Source organism: Delphinapterus leucas, chromosome 18, assembly GCF_059928025.1.
Source record: "Delphinapterus leucas isolate spDelLeu-1000000601 "Yukka" chromosome 18, BTC_Dleu_Yukka2, whole genome shotgun sequence".
Lineage (NCBI taxonomy): Eukaryota > Metazoa > Chordata > Mammalia > Artiodactyla > Monodontidae > Delphinapterus > Delphinapterus leucas.
Genome location: NC_143146.1, coordinates 26,638,574 through 26,654,575, shown reverse-complemented (window position 1 = coordinate 26,654,575; position 16,002 = coordinate 26,638,574). Strand labels below are relative to the sequence as shown.

Below are 16,002 nucleotides of genomic sequence, written 5' to 3'. Positions count from 1 at the left end.
TATATGATCAAACTTATGTTACATGAAAACAACTGGCATGGAATTAGGTTGGAGTGTGGGAACATCATTTAACTTGTCACAGTAATTTGTATGTTGGGAGATAGATTGCAGTTTAATTTTAATAAATGCAAAAGCATCAGCTTTATGAAGATAATTTATGTTTCTTTCTACTTTGCAAAAGGTTAGTCGTCACCGTAGATCAGACCTGCTTATGGGTGTGTGTTCTTATTTGGGACATATGACCTAAAATGCAACCTTCCCTAAAGTTATTTAGAAAAACAGAAAAAGCTCATTCCATACTTCGTAAAAGTTAAGCAGTTAAAAAGAAAATGTTTATTTTGAACTCAACATGTTTGCTTGTTTTCACTTTTCTTTCTTGATGTTTTCAACTTAGCTTTCTTTTTTTGTTTGTTTTTGTTTTGAGAGATTAAGCTACCTGCTTCTAAAAAACCCACTTAGTTTTCATGGAAACCATTAAAAAAAAAATTCAGCAGCTAAATAGGGAAGAGATAGGGTTATTGCCCCTTTAACAGCTGAGGTTATAGCAAGCCCAGATCACACACTGGTTCACATAATCTTGGAGGTGGTTTTCCTCTCAAGCTTGCAAAACAAAAAGAACAAACAAACCCACTTTATTACTTTTCTACCCCTTCGTGTTTGTTTTAATTAAATCAGTGCTTTACCTTTAGTGACAGCGAGAAGGGCCACAGACTATCCTTCCTTAAAGCAGTTTCTTGTCTTCTTTTAGCTTTACCAGAAGCATAGTGAGATCAGCAAGTACAACAAAAGTTTGCCCAAAGCTCAGAAGCAATCTGGAGGACTCAGAATGTGAAAAGTAACAAATAACCTTGTTGGAAAGATGAACTCTTCAGAGGTATAAGAACTGTACTTGTGCATAAATCCCTAGTGTGGAAATATGTTATTTTGTTTCCATCAAACTTAGTTTTCTCAGCCATGTAAATTCCTGCATAGTGATTTGGTTTGACTAACTATGGCATTTGGGCTGTAAACCTTTAATTCCCATTTTATTCATTCAGAGAGAAGACCTAAAGACCCTTAATTGCTAGCAAGCATTGGTGACCGCTCATTCTAATATAATAAAGTGTGAAATATCACTTCCTAAATCCAGATTTTTAAAATGATGAGACTATGGAAAGCGTCAGTTCACTGAGATTTATGAACCTTCTTTTTTCAAACGGGATAAAATCAAACAAAAGTTTAATAACATGTATACGTGGGAAAGACCCAGAAAAACTGAGTAACGCGCCAAAATGGCTGAAACCCTCACCTTAAATACCATTTTCAGCTGAGAGTTATGAACTTTTAAGAGACAGCTGGGTTGTACATATCCCTAATTCTACAGGATCTCCAGAGGTGAATTTTTGATTGAATGATTCTTTGAATATCTCTCTAGAGCTGTGATTGTTATTCAATATGGTGCATTATAGTCAACTGGGAATTGGGGGGAAATTAACATCCCAGCCTCAATTTCCAGAGGTTCCAATGCAATACATCTGCCCTGTGACAGCACATTTCCTTCCCATAGTTTGAAGTTGTGGATTTTGGTCTAGTAGTCCTGCTGATGCCTCTCTTATCATGTGTTTATATCTATCTCCTTGTGTACAAGTGATAGGAAGTTACAAGTGTTAGGATCAACACATAAGTCAGACTTTGCAGGGCAAGGAAAAGGCACGTAATACAGATCTCAAACGGTTAATGAGCATTTCTGGAGTTCTTGCTTCATGACCTCTCTCACTGAGAGCCTTCTGGTTTTCCTGCCTTTAAACACACAGCGTGGCTCTCCGCAGGGCTGTATCTGCAGGGCAGTGTGGGAGCGTTGGGACAGAATAGAACTGTTTGTGCTGAGAAGGCAGTTACTTTCTCCGTAATCCTGTAAAGTGAGCAGAATTGGATTAATTACCATATAGTTGATTTTTCTCGCCTCAAAAAAATATAATGTTTTTCCACTAGTATCTTCCCTTCTCTGTCCTTGAGGAGCCTGTGGATGATTAAGAGAGGGAGCTTTGTGTAACAGAAAGACTGGGTTTTAGAGCTAGATTACCCCCGGACTCAAATGTCAGCTCTCATGCAAGCTCAGGCAATTTGCTTAACCGACACACATCAGTTTCCCCATCTGTTTGTTGGGAAGCACAATATGTACCTGAGGATTAGGTGAGATTTATGCCAAAGAAAAAGGTAGACACTACATCTTTCGGCTCAGTGTGTTTGCTGACTGGGCCGCCAGTTAGTGTTAGCAAATGCCTCCGGGACCTGAAGTAAGCCCTTGCCTGATGTGGGCATTTTATCTGCCAGTCCCTTTGGAAAGGGTGATTATAGTAGCATCACGTTGATCGAGTGCTGGCTCCCTGTATCTCCTCTGTGGCAAGTGGAATTAAAGCAACAGTTGCCTAGATGACCATTGATTTTAAGGGGCCCAGTTATGCAAAGAGTGGAAGCGTGCCAGCTGGTGGGGCAGAGGAAGCGCACACACGTCTCTGGGCTGAAGCTCGGAAGCCTACAGGCCAGTCCCCTCAGAGTTCCGCTGTGAGTTGATGAGATGCTGTCACTCTATCATTGGTGACTCATTGCTTTTGCTCAGGGAGCCAGTGCACTGAAATCCTGGTTGGCAAGTGAACAGAAAATAGGTTGGTGGGCAGGTGGTTTCTGATTCTAGGATAAATTACTTCACCAGCTTTCTCTTATGAATGATGGGTTCTTAGTCTTGAATTTATTTATTTTTTTAATGTCTATGACTTTGAAAGGGAAACACATAGATTGGAGCTAAGTCCCTTGGACTCTACCGTGATCGTAGTTGGGGTGAGATGTTTTTGAGTGTCAGTTCATAGTTCTTGAAGGGATCATGCTGTTGCCGCCACATGAAATCCATCTCCTACCTTATTCCTCTTCCCATCTTCTTCAAAAAGAGCTTGAATTCTCTCTCTTTGGGGAAGCCTTTCTCATCCTCCTGCCCTGACTCTGGTCCTCTTGGTTCTTAGACCCCTCTATTATTCCCGTCAAGGCATTTATGACACTGCGCCATCACTGTTGATTTTTGTGTTTCTGTCCCCAGTGGTGGATATTTTCTCTTATTCAGCTTTGCTTGCCTCCCCAGCACCTAGCACAGATCTTGACAAATTGAATGAATGGATGGATGGGGTGGGTGGCATAGCTGCTAGGGCCGGGATCTGTGTGTGTCCCTGGATATGTAAGATGCTTTTGCCCTTTAGCTCAGAGGCTAATGGAAGCAGATTTATAAACAGAAAAAGGTGCTAACGTGAGATAGATGGGAACAAACATCATGGGTCTGAGTAATTGATCTCTGAGAGAACTAGGGCACCCTTCACTGCAGAGATGACACTGGAACTAGATCTTGAAAAGATGGAAGTGTGCAAGTATGTTTAAACATTTCATATTTTACCATCTCTTTGCTCCTCCTCAGAAGGAACTAATTCTCTTTTCAGTTCCCGTGATACTGCACCTGAACCTCTTCACCTTCTACTCTGGGTTGGAGTAATTTGCATTCACGCCTAGTCACTTCCGCTGAGGGTAGGATCCAGGCCCAGTGTAACTTCATAGTCCAGTGTGCCCAGCACACGGTTACACCTTTAAAAAGTCAAGTCCGAGATTCTCCACCTGTCGTTGGAGCCATTCACTTTACCGCTTGACATATTACTAACTTCAGAAGCCAGCAATAGTATAAGCACCCTCTTCTCCAAATATACGGGTACAAGAAATATATGGAATCAATTGTGATATCTCCTTTTCACGTATCTCCCAACTCCCTCTCCCTCTCCAGCAGTAACCACTGTTGACGATCATACACTCTCACAGATGTTTCCCACATACATTATTTTACTAGAATGGCCCTGTGTTCTGTGATGTCAGCATGACTTCTAATTTCATCAAGGTGAGGTGTTCCCAGGCACAATGTTGGAGAGAATGTGCCTTTTTCTCTATATTCCCGGAGGCAGCTCTCAGGGGAGAGTATTATTTCTTGCTGCGAATGTAGTTTATTCCTGAGAAACCAAGGCTTATTTCCGTGGTCCTTTAGTCTCTAGATGAAGGGTGACTTGTGGCTTCAAGGCCTTTGGGAGCTGGGCTGCTCCAGGATCAGGTATTTGCAGCATTTAAATGTCCTGTCTTACGATCTCTTACAGCTGTTTTGGTGAGAAATTCTCTGGAACCAGGTTATTAGGTGGAAAGGGGTTGGGGTTGATGAGGATAACCAGCCTGGGTAGGTTTAGAGAAGAACAAAATGATTCTGGGTTTAAAGTTAATTTTCCTTGCTTCATTACCAAAATTGTGTCCCAGGGTTCTCTGACTAAAGCAACAGATATTTAAAGCCCCTCCTTTCCTTTTCCCAAATTTTTCCTGCCTTGGGCTCAAGTGTGACATCTGGAGCTTAAGCAGCTATCTTGTGCCATTGAGGCAACAGTTGGTAGGCTAAGTATGTAGAGTGGTAAAGAAGGAGGAGCCGTGAGGTTCCCTGACATCATCGAGCATTGCACCAGCCCTGGACCCACCTATCTTCCAACTTTTTGCTCAATGAGAAAAATAAATTATTTGCTTGGTTGTTATTAGTCAAGTTTTTTACTACTGATACTTAAGAGCAATTCAAACGGATACACAGGCATAACTATCTGTTTCCCCAAAATTGACAGGAGAACTGCTCAGGCCATCAGAAGCCACCAACATGAAAAAGAAGTTAGAAGTCTTGCATGCCCACAGGGTTACTGACCATCCAAGCTCATTGCACCTGGTTTATTGATTGTCAGTCAAGTCATTGCAACAGCAGTGTGAAAGCAGTGGGTTTACATCTGCTTTACTCTGCCCCTTCATTCTCTTCATTTTCCAGTTGGGAGCCCCACAGAGTGACGAACTTCTCAACAATTGCTTCTAGAGCTGGGCTTAGTGGAAATGTCAGCAGCAACCATTTAACCACTGCCTCAAAGATCATTCAGTGCTACCCACACTGGCCATCAACAAAACCTTGCCAGGGGAAGCAGGTGCCATTTCCAAACCTCTGCTTGGTAAAACAACAAACGGAAATGGCCAGCTGAAATAGGCACTCCCTCTACAGTGATCCAGCTCCCAAATGCGTGATCTTGGTTTTTATTTTTAGAAATGAAACTATAAGTCTGATTCTTCTTTTGAGTCAGGAGGGTTCTAGGTAAAGACCCTGCTGCTCATACGGGCCTAAAGAAAACCCACAGTCTCCACTCTCACCTGCCCTGGTTCTGCCCTCCGGTCTAGTGCGAGGTGAAGGACGCTGAGCTTCACGGGTTGTCCACGCCAGGAAAGCCTTGCACAGATGCCTCCCCATAGTGGGTTTGCAGTGATTACTGCGGCTTTGAGTGCTGCCTCATGCTCCCCCTTAATTTTTTTTTTTTTTTTTTGTGGTACGCGGGCCTCTCACTGCCATGGCCTCTCCCGCTGCGGAGCACAGGCTCCGGACGTGCAGGCCCAGCGGCCATGGCTCACGGGCCCAGCCGCTCCATGGCATGTGGGATCTTCCCGGACCGGGGCACGAACCCGTGTCCCCTGCGTCGGCAGGTGGACTCTCAACCACTGCACCACCAGGGAAGCCCTTCCCCCTTAATACTAATCAGAAATACATTTTTCCCCACCCCAAATTCTCTTCCCCCAGACAAAAATAATTTTTACCAGAGAAAAGTTAAAGCAATAAGATATAAAGAAGCCCTGCAGAGATAAGTACCTCTTGCCTGCTCAGGGTTCAGATTCTGAAACTGACCACACTCACAGCTCTGGGTAGACAAACCCTGGGACTGTTCACACTTCCTTATTAACAGTGATGACCTCTTCCCTGCCTTTCTCTCCCCCTGTCTCTTCTTTGTTCTTACCTCCCTGACTTCCTGACCTTTCTTCCTTTCCCCCTCCTCTCTTACCATTTCTTGGCTAATACGAACCTAGTTTATTTCTTGGCTAACACAAACCTAGTTTATCATTGTCTGAAGGCAAGAGTAAAGGCTGAATATAAAATATTCTGCAAGAGAAATTACTTGTAATGTGAGCTTCATCCTGTGTATTAACTTCAGCCATTCATCTACAGTTGACAAATCTCTGGGTCCTCAAATTCTGGGAAAATGTTTCCAATAATGCTAATATCTTACATGTTTGTGAGGTTTTTTTTGTTTTTTTTTTTTAAGATTTAATGTGTACTCTTGGAAGGGGTGGGAGGTCACCACTTTTGATGTTTCATCTGTGTGGAAGGAATGTAATTGGTATAACTCCTGACCTCGTCCACCTCTTTATTAGCTCTTCCCCAGGGGAATAATTTATTTCATGGGTAAATTTGAAATGTAAATACCTGGGTATGCTCTGCTCAACTTGTCTTCTTCCTCTCTGCAGCTAGTGGCTCACAGGAATTCCAGTTGTGCTCTGTTCTCCAGGGATGCTCTGTTCCACCCCTGCCCAGGGAAGCCAGCCACGGTCCAGTACTACCTGGGGAGAGTACATCTGCCCAATTCTGCCCAAATCTGGGGTTCCTCAGAAACTCACAATATACATCCCATTAGGTCTGCTGTTGACTAGATGTCCCATTAGCTGTCTTCAATACACATGCCTCAAACGCAAGACTATCTGAATTCTTATATTTGAAGTCTTTTAGGGCAGGATTTTTGGACAGATCCAGCAGGCAGAAAATCAGTAAGAACAGAGCTGAACTCAGCACCACCACCAATCAACTGGATATGATTGATATCACAGACTACTTCATCCACAACAGCACAATACACACATTCTTCTCAAGTTCACATGGAACATTCACCCAGATAGACCACATTCTGGACCACAAAGCAAACCTCAAAAACCTAAAAGGATAAAAATCATACCATGTTTGTTCTCATACCATGGTGGAATTAAACCAGAAATCAATAACAGAAAGATAACAGGAAAATCCTAAAATATGTAGAGATTAAACAACACACGTCTAAATAACACATGGGGGTCAAAGAAGAAATCTCAGGAGAAATTTAAAAATATTTTGAATTAAATGAAAAGGAAAACACAAGCTATCAAAATTTGTAGCAAAATTCTGATGCAGATGTAGTGAAAGCAGGAATTTTAGTTGTATTTAGTGGGAGGAATAGGGAAAGTATGTTTACTCCGTCTTCCTAGAAGCTGGAGTCCTCAGCTGAAATCTTTTAGGCAGTTTTATTTTATCTAGAACAAAATCTGAAGAAACTACCATTTATGAGATGACTACAATTTACACTCAAATTCCATTTAACTTCAAAGCCCAAATATTTTGCTCTCAAAACAGTTCTGACCAAAATGTGAAAGTCTATCCTAGGTAGGATTGCATTAAATCTATATAGATCTAGTTGGGAGGAACTGACATCTTGATAATATTGAGTCTACCCATCCATGAACATGGAAACTCTCTCCATTTATTCAGTTCTTCTCTGATTTCATTAGTCAGAGTTTTGTAATTTTTCACATATAGATCTTGCACATATTTTGCTAGGCTTGTATCTGAACATTACATAGAACATAGCTAACTAAGAAAAGGTGGAGGGAAGAAGGCAGACCAGCCAGGAACCTTGGGACCAAGGAGACAACATGGGGGTGAGTTCCCTGAGTTTTCCTTGCTTTGTATATCCCAGACATGGAGCCAAAGAAGCCAGCATCCCGGAAACACTAAAGGCCACAGACACAAACAGCCCCCAGCAAAACTCTGATCTCTCTACAAAGGACCAGGAAAGGGCCAACCTAACAAGACAGAAAACTGTTAGACAATAGCCACTCTGCTGCAGCCAAACACACAGAAAATAAACATGGTTTCATTGCTACCTTCACCAACGAAGTGAGGAGTCTAGACTACCGTGCTTGCCAGGCTGTAACGAGGCACCCTCCCTCCACTGGGCTGAGAAGGCCAAGTAGGGAGCTTGCACTTGGGTGTCAGAAGAGGCCTAGAGGGGAGTTAGGACTTTCGCCATCCAGTGATAACAAGGCCACGCCTCCTTAGGGTTAGTGGACACCATGTGAGGAGCTGGAGTACCCTTCCCTCCTCAGCAGTAATGAGGGAGCCCCCTCCCTGGGTGTCAGTGCAGGCCGAGCGGGAGACCTGGGCTTCCACTCGCAGTAACAAGGCAGCAACTCCTTTTCCTGGCCAGAGAAAGCCCTCTAAAACAGAAGGTATTCATTAAGATCCAGTCTCAAAACATAATGTGAAACTTCCAGGTTTCATTCAAAAATCTCTTGTCATATAACAGGGATTTCAATTGTGTAGTTAACTAAAAATTTAAACCAGGAAAAATAATGTCAAGAAATTCTCATGTGACTGTTCAAGTAAGTATGTAATCTTATAAGTCATTTAGAGTGGAGAAAAATCCAAGCAATTTTAGTCATTGGCTATTTATTTTAATGTACCTCAAGAATGCTAATAGAAGCAGGTAAAGCCTTATGATTATTAAGCCCTGAACTTGATGCTGTGTGGAAAGTATAAGAGCCAGAGCCCTGGTGATGGGAGCTTGGAAGGGGAATTCTAGGAACAAGGTTACCCAGAGAACTATGAAGTAGTGACCTTGAATTATGAGACTAAAGAGTCCAGAGATACAGTGGAGCCCATAAACTGAAATTTTTCTAAAAATACCTGGGAAATAAAGCTAGCAAGATTCTTGGAGGTAGGAATCATTTTTAGCTTTTACTGGAGAAGTGTTTTATGCTTTCCTAAGGAAGCAGATCGTCTATTTAGTTGCCCATGTCCATAAAAATTAAAAATGCTTTAAAAAATCTTAGATGTTTCCATCTCTAGTGTGTATTGTTGTTGATCATGCCACAGATTTGGGGGTGACTTTTGAAAATCTTTAAAAATGGAAAAGATGACATTCTTAAGTAAAGAAAATAAAAAGTACTGCTAATTCCTTAAGTAATTTATTGTACATCCCTCTTCTCCTCCAGGTCCAGCATTCTTTAGCATTCACATATCTGTAAAAGGTGCATGAGAAATGAATAGTTTGTTGAATTGTGTAACCGAGTTCGTCTTCCTTTGATTCTTGAGTGTGTTTACTTAAGGGTAAGGAGTAGCTGAATGTTCATTGAGGAGTTAGAGGGGTATTTGAAAGAGCAATGGTTTACGTAAGCTTTGGGTTCTGCCGACGCTTCTGCCCACCCAGAATGCTCTATAAAACCCCGGGATGAGCCTTCCTGCATTTACCATATAAACTTTTAATGAGTGATCTATTTGCAAAACTTGAAACTTTCTTCTTGTAACTTCTTTTTCCTTGTATTTCCCCTGCTGAACCTTACCAAATCTCTCTCTCTCTCTCTCTCTCTCTCTCTCACACACATACACACACACACACAGACCCCATACAGCATAAAATCTTAAGTAAAAAGCCAAACCAAAACCAAAACACACAACCTCCCCCCTCCAAAAAAAGAAAAAAAACACCCAGCATTCACAGCAGCAGTCTACAGCACTTTTGTACTGTGATTTCAGAATGAAATTAATGAGGCACATTAATTTTTAAAAACAGTATCTACTTTAGCGAACGTGGGCATTCTAGACATAAAACAAAAGCTTCCTATTAAATGCTAGAGATTACCTAATTGTCGAAGTAAGGACAAAGTGATACATAATGATACTTAGAAGCAAAAGGAATAAAGACTTAAAGTTTAAATGTTGATTTAAAGTAAGCTACTAGAACGCATTAATGCTGTTCTCCATCCTTTAAGACAATTTTACAAATAGAGGAAATGTTTTATTACTTGTTTACATGAAGCAAATCCACCCAACCCTCAGTGTTTTTTACTTCTCATTGTTTGCTTTGTCTTTCCTCTGGAATCTACATACAAGATGTAAACTAAATTCAAATCTGAATGAATGAAGACTAAAATATGAAAAAATGATTATTCAATTATGTTGAATTAGTAGATCAGTCATTATTACAACTCCCCAAATGTGCACATTTATGACAAAGAGCAGCACAATAAAAACAGGGTACTTTGAGATTCTTTTTGTTGTTGTTATTTTTCTTTAGATACTTTTCAACTATTGAAACCCCAGCAAACAATACCAGTATAGTTTGACTATGTCATTAAAAGCTCTAATGTTCTGAAGAAAACCCACTCTTTTTCCACATACTCTTTAGAGAATAAGAATAAATACTTTTTCAATGAGAAACTCATGTCCCCTATAATTAGAAAACTTCAGTGCTCTTTTAAAAAATTGCAGCAAAATTTAACATCATTTTATAAATTTTTGAAAAACAAAATCACTCCTAATCTCATTACCTTAATACAATTTTCATTTTGACACTTTCCTCCCAGGTCTTGACCCCACGCAGAGTTGCCACAAATTTTCAGGCAAGTTTTGTTCTCTTTTTTTCTAAAATAGGTTTTACCCTAAATTTTATTTCTATACAATTGTCATAATTGTCATTTGTAGTAGTTTTAATAATCTCATTTATGGGAATTTATCACGTGGAAAAAATTCAACTGAAGAAAAGATTCTTTATACAGACGTTCATGACAGCTTTATATGTAATAATTAAACAATGAATACAATAATTGTCCAGCAGCGGTAAATCACAGCCTATAAACTGTGTGGGATGTGACATCAGTGCTTTTTTCAACAGTAGCCAAAGGATGAATATTCTGATCATGGTTCTTTGGTCAGCTCCAGGGACCCTAATGGTCAAGCTGACTGTCACAGCAGGCCGAGTAATCTTACGGCAGTGCCTTGTGTGTTATGTCTCGAACAAAGAACTTCACTTGACAGACAGAATGGGAGGAGAAGAGTGACGAATAAGGGAGCCCCAAGGATGGCCCAACCATTCATTGGCATGTAGAGCAAAAGAGAAGCGAAATTTGCCCCCAAATTTGGCAGTGCTACAAGCAGAAATGAGTTGACAAGTTGTAGACTTTATTCTTTCCCATCAAGCTCTTATATAAGGAAGCACTATTGTGGTGAGCTGACCTAGGTCACCTGGCTCTGAAATCCAGGATAGGAGAAAATAACCTGATAGGAAAAGACACTGTGTGGAGGGACTGGATTAAACTGCATTGAAACCCTGGATGCAGGCAGCCTGGGTAGGGCTGTTCCCATATAGGGCAAAATATTCACCTCCCAGTGCAAACTGGAAATGTTCTTCAACAGAAAGAGGCAAGGTTGTGACTAATGCCCATGTTACAGTTGCAGTCCTGATCTACATCCACATCAGGACTACATCAAATTGGCCGGGCAAATTGGAACTTTGGATTTTTGTTGGATAAGGTTGTCCCATTGGAAATATACTTAAGAAATGTTTTAACTTAACATCATATCTTTAACAAAGAACCCTCACAATATGTCAAAATTAAACTGAAAATAAAAATGAATCAGGGTTTTCATGAATAGGTTTGCTGTTCATCAATACGTCATCAATAAACGTTCTATTTCACTTATTTAAGGTAAGTTAAAGGAAAATGTCTTACATTTTCCCATACTTATTTTGAAATAAGATATCAAAATAATTGCAAACTTTTCTTTAGTGTAACGAGATGATAACTTAAAATATTAATCTATACTTCTTTCCTTGATCTGCCTGTGAGTCATACCATGCGTCCTCTAGCCAGGCAGCAGGGAAGGTAGTACTAAGTGTTCTCAGCGCCAGGACTATCAAGTAAGGGTCTTGAGTAATAAAAAAAAAGTCAATTTTAGTTTCATGTTCTCAAATGCACATATGACATTCATGGCAGGGACAGTAGTTGAAGATAAAAAGATTTTGAGTTGTAAGAAAATCAGTGTCAAAAATCAGAACTCTGAAGGACCCAAGTATAATAACCCTGTGACACAAACAAGAGGCATAGAAGAGTATTGGACAGATCCAGGTAACGCCCCAGCCCCAAGACTAGATAAAGTTGCTACAGTTGGGGGAGGTGAAGAGAGTCGATAAGAGAGGATACATGGTGAGGGAATACATGTAGTTGTAGTTCATTCCTTGATGTTTTTTGCATCAGTCTCTCTTTTGTTGAGGTGTGCTACTGCTTTGGAGTTTTGGTTGCATTAAGGATCTATGTCAGCGTGCCATTGTACACTTTTCTGTATGTTTTCTATATACTTATTTTACGTTTATATATATTGTCTATTGTTTATAAGTATTTTGTCCTCTGTCTCCTCCCTTCCATCCACTCCCTTTAATGCCTGGGCCTTCGGCCTACAGCCTCTTATGGGCTCACTTTCTTCCTCTGTGGCTTCAGCTTCCAGAGACAGGAAACGAGAGGGGTTCCCCTAGTGTGCTTTAAAACCTCCCTAGAGGTCCCTCAGAGATTTGCCCTCACATTTCTTTGTCATTCACAAACCACTCACTGACAAAGGCAATCTCATTATCACAGCAGAGGCAGAATTACCCAGCTTCCCCTGAAGCATATGGCTTCCCCAAATGCAGACTAAGGCAATTCTCTCTCAGAAGGAAGTGGAATAAGAAAAGAGGGCACTTGCCACACAACCAAGATTATGGTTGCGATGAAATGATGTGAGATATGTGAAAGAATAAAAAATGTTCTTATAGGTTGAGAACTTTGAAGCGTAAAATATAGGATATTTTCTAACTACTGGCGTACCAGGTTTCAAGGATAACTATGAACAACATTAAAATGATTAATCTTTTTGTAGACATGTTCTATAAAAAACTGGCACTTGAAATGTGCCTCATCCAGTACCCACTGTCCAGAATCCAGTGGAATGTAGGATTTATGGGCAGTCTGTAGCAAGAAAGAAAGTTCTTGTAATTTCTGCTGCTTTACTGTTGCAATAAAAAGTTGCAGGTATTAGACTTGGAAACTGAGGTGGCAAACTAAAATTTCTGTTCCTCCTGTGACCTTGGAAAAATAAAACTTAGGAAGAAATCCATCCATCCATTTGAAGTCTTCTAGGAAAGATTACCTTGGTCAAATAATTTGAGCAAATCAAAAGCATTATATATAGTAATTCTATAATTATTAATTGGTAATAGAAAGATCATTATATTAAGGATAACAAACTTTCTAAATATTTATATTGTCTGATATCTAGATAAAATTAGAGAGCACTTTTATTTTAGCAACAAGATATGGTTTAAAGATTTAATTTATGTTACATAGAAAAATATGTTATATCTGCTGAGAGCGACTTTATATTGTGGCAAAAGACATTTTGGACACATTTATTTTACTTTGTACTCAGAGCTGAACTTGTGGACTTGGTAGTGTTATTGTCAGTATTATACATCCACAAGGTCTTTTGATGCCAGAGTAAAGAATGGAAAAAATATTAAAAATTTTATAATAGAGTTTTATAAAAGAATGGTGGCTGGGAATGAGGGATGGTGGTAAAACTGAGCAAATGTATATAACTTGTCCATATGTTGTGTCCATTTAAAATTAGAGATCATAAAAAGAAAGAAATCAAACCTCTTATCCTCTTTCAGTCCATAGATTCTTATCTTTTTTTTTTCAGATGAGGTGGGGAGGTAGAGAAAGGAATTATAGACCGAGAAAAGACCCTGGGCAACGGTAAGAAGGCGAGAGAAAACAATATGTGCTAAAAACTCAAGCAGTTTAGTGTTTCTGTGCAAGAAGTAGGGTGTGATGAAAGAAGAGCGTGGAGACTTAAGTGGGACAGGTGACGAAGTCCTAGCACAAGAGATGGGAACCAGAAGAGCTGAAAGAGGTCAAAATGTGGGAGGAGAGAGGAGGCTCCTGATGGATCAAGTTTCCTAATAGGACAATGGGTGATGGAGTTAAGATTCCAGATGGTGGGATCTCCTGGGTGTGGATGTAGGAGAGCTTGTAGAGGATGAACAGGTACGCTCTCAATGCCATTCATCTCATTCACAGAAGACAGTTTTCCAAATTATGGTATACTTACTGATGGTAATAATTGTAAGTGGTGTCTGAATGAACATTTTGAATAGCTGTGTTATAGAAAAAATATCTTGGGGACTTCCCTGGTGGCATAGTGGTTAAGAATCCGCCTGCCAATGCAGGGGACACGGGTTCGAGCCCTGGTCCGGGAAGATCCCACATGCCGCAGAGCAACGAAGCCCGTGTGCCACAACTACTGAGCCTGTGCTCTGGAGCCCACGAGCTACAGATATTCAGCCCGCATACTATAACTACTGAAGCCTGCACGCCTAGAGCCCATGCTCCGCAACAAGAGAAGCCACCGCAATGAGAAGCCTGCGCACCGCAACGAAGAGTAGCCCTCGCTCACCGCAACTAGAGAAAAGCCTGCGCGGCAACAAAGACCCAACGCAGCCAAAAAAAAAAAAAAAAAAAAAATCTTGTATAGCACAACTGGGACCCTTCCGGATGTTATTGCCAATAAATAAATAATTAAAAATTAAATGATTTAAAGAGACATACTAAATGATAGTTCCAGGGTAAATGATTAGAGCAAAAATCATGAAGGTGCAATGTGAATGAAGGAGATTGGGAAACCTCACTTTAAGAGGTGAAGTAAGGTGTTGAGCGGAGAGAATCCAGGAAGGTGTGGGGCTGGAGGAGTGCAGTAAAGGCTTGGAATAGCCACTGTGGGAGTGGGCTATGGAGTTCTAGAGCAATGGAAGAATTGATGGGCAGTGTTGTGGGCCCTGTACTCCAGCCAATCTATGTGGCTGTACGAGTTGTTCCAGCAGCCCAGCCACCTGCAGCAAGGACAGTGAAGACAGCATGGATCCCAGGATGGGGTTTTGCTTGGCTTTGAGCAAAGATTGAAGGCGCAGGGGAATTGAGATAAACTGAGAAAGGGAGCCCAGTGATCCAGCATGTAGTGCAATTCCATTTCTGGGGATATACCCCAAAGACCTGAAAGCAGGGACACCCACGTGCATAGCTGCATTATTCATAACAGCCAAAGGTGGAAGGAATCCAGTGTCCATCCATGGATGAGTGGACAAACAAAATGTGGTATATACATACAATAGAATATTATTCAGCTTTAAAAATGAATGAAATTCTAACATATGCTACAGCATGGATGAAAGTTGAAAACATTATGTTAAGTGAAGTAAGCCAGACACACACAAAACAAATACTGTATCATTCACTTACATGATGTATCTGGCGTTGGAGGAGGTCATTGAGAGGATGTGACTGCTGGTTGACCCAGTAACTGGACCAGGGCAGTTGGAGGCTCCTCACATCCTCCCCTGTCCTTTGAGTGTATGTTTCACCCACTGTTCACACAGGGGGAGCAGTTTTCAAGGATGCAGGCTTGAGAACAATGTGGTGTTGAGCTTATTCAGATGCATACCTGACTAAACCCCGTTAAGGATTCTATACACACTTAAGATGCTGGTGGGCAGGGGCGGACAGCTACTTGTCTTGCGGCCGCCAGGGCAAGCTTGGTAAGTAAATTCCCTTGCTTGTTAAAACTGCCACCTACCAATCCGGAGTGGGCTGCCTCTTTCTTTGGCTTCTCCTTGCCCTCTGGGTATGGGGGCTAGTTTTAGATTTCATGCGGGAAGCTCCAGAGTTTGCCATTCCACAGTTGGTGAACCAGCCAGGAGACCGAAGAAATGGATCTTGGGAAAGAGGCATCCGTAGGGAAAATCCCAGGTTGGCTGTTGACCTCCGTGTGGGGAGGGGTGGCCTGGATTTAGATGCCCGTGGACCACCGCGCGCGTCTGGAGAAGCCGAGAGCGCCGGCTGGCTTCCCGCGCTGGTTTGAGGAGCTGCGCAGGACGCGCCGCGGGCTGGAAGGAAGCGAATGGGCTGCACGGTGGGCGGCTTCTGCTGGACTGCTGGGTGGCCACCGATGCCCAGCTAGAGGCTGAAGCTGGAGTTAGAAAGCGGGAAGAAGAGCTGAGGTTACAGGAGGACTAGCTCAGGGCAGGCAGACATGGTGGAGAGCAGGACGCGAGGCTGGAGACCTTAGGTGTGGTTTTAAAACCCTAGGAGCGTGCAACCTGCCACGGCTGAAGGTCCGAGGGCTGGCGACAGAGGCTGATCGGGAGGCTACGAGCTGGAATCCCTGGGAAAGTGAGGAGAGTGAAGGGGAGGATGCTGTGACTGACA

The 16,002-nt window shown here is 41.7% G+C and overlaps 1 protein-coding gene across 5 annotated transcripts in view; it reads left to right on the top strand.

The window, feature by feature from the left end:
- NDFIP2 (Nedd4 family interacting protein 2) overlaps positions 1 to 16,002 on the top strand; it is a 102,214-nt gene that overhangs the window by 66,807 nt on the left and 19,405 nt on the right. For 2 of the 5 annotated variants that reach the window (XR_016388656.1, XR_016388655.1), the window contains exon 8: positions 749 to 13,497. The gene's annotated coding sequence lies outside the window, so the exon portion shown is untranslated. Of the gene's footprint in view, positions 1 to 748; positions 14,332 to 16,002 lie in introns of those variants that run through there. The other 3 variants (XR_016388657.1, XR_016388658.1, XM_022576957.3) reach the window with 3 other exon arrangements.